This window comes from Monopterus albus, unplaced genomic scaffold, assembly GCF_001952655.1.
Source record: "Monopterus albus unplaced genomic scaffold, M_albus_1.0 scaffold370.1, whole genome shotgun sequence".
NCBI classification, from domain to species: domain Eukaryota; kingdom Metazoa; phylum Chordata; class Actinopteri; order Synbranchiformes; family Synbranchidae; genus Monopterus; species Monopterus albus.
In genome coordinates, this window is record NW_018128250.1 from 293,654 (window position 1) to 298,780 (window position 5,127).

The 5,127-nt window shown below is 43.1% G+C and overlaps 1 protein-coding gene across 1 annotated transcript in view; it reads left to right on the top strand.

Annotated features, from left to right (window-relative positions):
• Positions 1-5,127, top strand: part of LOC109951208 (protocadherin-10-like) — a 20,642-nt gene that overhangs the window by 6,896 nt on the left and 8,619 nt on the right. The window lies entirely within an intron of this gene.

The window sequence follows — 5,127 nt, forward strand, 5'->3', positions numbered from 1 at the left end:
TCCCTACACATGCACTGTATACATTTATGGAAATAAAGTATTTTTTACATGTATAATCCTTCTTATGCACGTGTAACCCACTGTGATTCATAAAACCCAACCCACCCACCAAACACAGATCCAGTCAAACAGTGTGCATAAAGCAGTTAGATGTCAGTTTCAATCTGTGTTTAATTTGCTTAGGCCAATTATATTGGGGTGAAAAAGTTCCGCTCCTACTCTTGTAAGGTTGGAAAGCTTTTCGCTTTGGTAAGCTGTTTTCCAGGGTGAGGAATAAACACAGTAAAATGCTAACATATGCTAATTGGAGCGCTTGCATTTCCATTTGCCCGCAGAGAATAGTGGGGTTCATTAACTGAACAAACAGAACCTCCTCTCTCGAAATATCACTTTAATTAAGACCACAGACACGAATACAAGCGTCAGGGAGAGGGGGTGTTCAGTTCCAAATGCCACACCTGGATGCGAGCTAAGGGGCCTCTGGCTTCTCTCTGTGCCCTTTTACATTTTACTTCTCTGGGAATTAGTTCCTACCATCAACAGATGAGAGCTGGCCACTGGCCAGAAATGAGCAGGGTAATTAGGTCATCGTATGGCTCAGATTGAAAATAATTCAGTTAATAAGGAAACGGATGTCTGTAGGGAGAATGGAGGGGAGCAGTCTAACCTTCTCTGCAGTAAGGTGATCCATAGGGATGGTGATGGGGGCAGCCGTATTTAGGTCAGCTTGGCTTACTTTCAGATGAGTGAGGAATAGAGCTCTGTTCTGAAAGTAGAGGTGTACGATTATTTTCATCCTCTGCTACATAAACAACTGTAAAGTGTAAAAGTTATTTCACCATCATTAAACTGCCTACACCTGGAAACTAACAGGCTCACATTATTTTGTTTATTTTAAACTCAGCAGATGGTGAAATTATGGTAAAGTTTTAGTGACGTTATTGGTGGAAGTACAGTCTTTTAAAGCCCATAATGTCTCAGTTTGTTCCTGTTCAGTCACACGGTATTGAACACTGTTTTGTCACTTTGCATGTTGGTCACACACTGAGCTGTCCGTTGCTGTGGTGCTGAAGTTGTTTTGACCAGTCATTCCTTTCTCGCCAGCTGCAGGTTCTGCAAGCGTCCACCAGAGGGCGCGTCTGATACTACCCAGTGAACACTGGTGCAGTATGTTGGAGATAATAGGTGAGAGCCCTGTCCCTATCTACGACACAATTGTTAAGCACATATTAGCCATACCTAACTCCTTTATCACATACACGTCTTTGCACAGCTGACAAGTATTTTTTTTTATTCCAAAGCAGTGGGAAGAAACAAACCTATAAGGTAAGTAAAGGAGTAAGAGCGTATGTGTAGCATATATTCACAGAACACAAAGTTTTTTTTCCTTTTAAGGCCATTGAATTGAACAAGTGTTCAGGTCATTTATTTAAGTAAGAGTAGCAGAACAATAAGAAAAAAACTGTTACATAAATTTTACTTAAGTAAAAGTACTTAACAGCAACAAACACGCAAAGTATTAAAAGTAAAACTCCTTATTATGCAGAAAAATGGGCGCCGTTAATGTTATACAGTAAATGATGATATGACTGTATTACTGATGCATCTCACTGTGGCAGATAAATAAGTAAATGTAGTGGAATTAAAAATACAATATTTACCCTGAAATGTAGTGACTTAGAAGTATAAAGTTGCCTTAAATGGAAATAATTTGTTAAAGTAGCCTAAAAGTACTTCAAATCTGTGCTTAGGTTAGATACTTTGGTAAATGTACTCAATTATATTCCACAACTTGGAGTCCTGGTTTATTAATTAATATTGCTTTTGATGTGTGAAATCCCACACACACCATGCATGTGACCCATTTTCATTCCAGCATGAGAAGCTGTACATAAATGTGGTTAAATGTTTTTTAACCACTTAGGATATATGGTACTTTAATACTCAAACTTGTATTCAACACTGGTTCAGTAAACATACCTATGATGAGCATTTGCACCATCACTGAGTTGGCAGATTTCTCCAGCAGAGGGTATCACTGAGAAAGAATCACTCAAAATCAAACAAAGGGATGACTGAGTGGTTTCATTACACTGTATGTGGTAAAATCAAGGAGTGTGGGAAAATAAAGCTAAAATAATGTCACACAAAAAAGGGAGCTTAGCTAAATGCATTTGTGGGAAGAAGAGTAAAAAAAATAACTGAAGGTGGAGGGAGGAGGGGCAGAGGGACTCATGCAGTTCCCTTCTCTCTCTTTTCTTTAAGACAGATACACACAGACTAAAGAAAAATACCACAGCACATCATTAACAGTAGTGGTTGTTAATCATCAAATGAGAGCTGTTTCAGATCTCACTTCTATGTATGAACATAAAACAGACAGACACATCTAGACATTGAGCACATGTATATCCAGACACTGTGTCCAACTACAGAGTGCATACACTGTTATTTTTTTAATTTGAGTGAGTGTGTATTTGTGAGGAGGGTGAGGGGGGTTACAAGTACTTACACAGCATCTTGGGAAGCCCCAGGTGTTGCTCTAAATGTTTTTGCTCAGGTATTACAAGAGTATTTACTGTAGATCCATAATCTTACAAAAACAACAGAGCTGCTGAAGTGTTCACTGGCATAAGACATTTCCCAGGTGCTGTTAACTAGCAGCAGAGCCACTAAAGTTACCACCAAGTGACACTGGAAGGAGATTGCAAATCTAAATGCAGTTACTTTTTTTTTTTTTGTAGATACTCTCATGCCCATCCTATTATTTCTCAGAAGCCTCATATATTTCAGAACATTAAACATTACTTATTTCAGTAGCATAATAGTGCTGAGTTAGTCACAGGAAAATAACCAGGCAGGGTAACTGTGATGTGATATGCCTTACAGACAATCATAGACCTGACTAGTAATACTGCTACTCTTGGCAAAAACAAGAAAACAAAAGCTAATAGAAAGGGCAACAAACAGCAGGCAAACTCTCTGCACTTTGGCTATGTAGAGTTGGGACTCCTCTGTGCTGAACACTCATTAACTGAAACAGGAAACACACAAGACATAGCGAGATTGCCAGGCCATTATCATAAACTCATGTAGGAGGAGATATAGTATTGTCCTTATCTGTCACCATTGTTAATGTGTGTGAATAATAAAGTAGGTCCCTAGGATGAACCATGTAGCCACAGCAGGTTTAAGGTGCACTGCTGGCTCATAAGGGAGTAATTAAAAGCTCTGACATGCAGCCCGCTGTGGAAAATAAGTACGTATGTTTACTAAAAAACTATTCTGAGGTCATGTTAAATTATGTGGATGATTTAGAGTATTTCTGTTCCTCTACATTTCAGACAGCCCCATGTAGGATTTAAACTAACAGGTGCAATCTGTACAAAACACTTTTCACATGCTGGCCTGCATTTAAAGGCAGACTAAGATTCTTCACTTTGGACTTTTCTCACTAAATAGAAAAAGATGATGCCCATAATAACCGAGGCTGACTAAAACATGGCTCCTGATCAACACCTCATACAGTAGGAGGAACACTTTATTTCAGTTCCATGACCAGTTTTGTTTCTAAACTTTTATTCAAATCAACAACTTGTCAGGTTTGCTCGGCCGCTCTGGCCTCCCTCACCTTTCCTACTGTCTCTTGCCCATTTACACTAATCACATTCACCTGTTCCTCACTCCCTTATCACCAGCTGCACTTGATTAGGTTGCTCACTATATTACCTGGTTTCACTCCTCAGTCACTTGCCAGTTCGTTCTAGTCTCTAGGCCATTTTTTTCTCCGTGCTCTTTCGTTTTTTGTATGTATTTATCCCCTAGCCAGCTACTGTTTTTGTGTTCCCCCCATGGACTGTTCCTCCAGACCGTGGCTCCACTCTCCCCTCCCAGGCAGGTCAATACTCAGTCGCCTATCTGTTCCACTATTGCCTTCATCTCTCTGTCTCTACCTTCAGTAGCCACCATCACCACCGACCAGCCCAGGAGTGACCCAGCCTATGCAGCTCGGCCCATCTCCCCATCTCCTCGCCTTCTACTGTTGGTCAAACACCCGGCTACTACTCATCGACAGGACTACGTACTATTTCCCTCTGTGTATTTTTACTCTCATCATCACTGTACATAATTAATCACTGCTTGCATCGAAGTCGGCTACCTGGGTCTGCCTCTTTCTTGTTCGCTCACTGACAGGTGCGAACGGCACTTAACAGAACCAACTGGCCAACATGGATCCTGCCGGCTCCGGTGCAAGCGGTTGGTCATCTCAGTCATCTCAGGACACATGTATGGACCAGATGGCTCAGGCACTGCAGCAACAGCACAAGGACATCGCAGCACTAACTCAGCAGGTAGCACAACTCTCTGCCATTCTATCACCTCCACACGGTTCCTCTGCTACATTTTCCCAGGCTCCACGCTCCGCCACCCCTGCCGCCAGTCCCCACAGAGACCCACACATACCTGAGCCCGACACTTTCGACGGAAACATTGAGAGTTGTTGGGGTTTTTTGCTGCAGTGCCACCGGGTTTTTGACCACCAGCCCCGGACCTACATCACTGACAGAGAGAAAATCAGCTACATCATTAACCGTCTCCGAGGGAAAGCACTGCTCTGGGCCGAGGCTGCAGACTCACAAGGACTCTGGATTCAGCACCTCCATCTCAGAATTCATGGAGGAACTCAGGTCAGTTTTTTCGCCATCTTCACATCACAGCCAAGCTTCTAGGGAGCTCATGACAATACGCCAGGGGGCTCGTCGTGTCCTTGACTATTCCATTGATTTCCGGGTGTTAGCCACGGAGGCCGGGTGGGATGACCGCCCATTGCGCGCGGCCTTCTGGCACGGCCTTAACGACAACATGAAGGCGGAACTAAGTACCCAAGGTGAGCCCCCTAACCTCCGCTCCCTAGTCGACTTGGCTATCATGATCGACAAACGGCAGTGCTCTTTCCGAAAGGAAAGAGCAGGGCAGCAGCCGACCACACTAACCCAATCTGCATCTGCACGGCTTCATCTCACTGTCGCTGGAAACCATCAGGAGGACATCAGCTTCCACATCTTCGCTGTCCCCAACACACCTCTGGTATTGGGTCACTCCTGGCTGGTCCAACACAACCCCTCC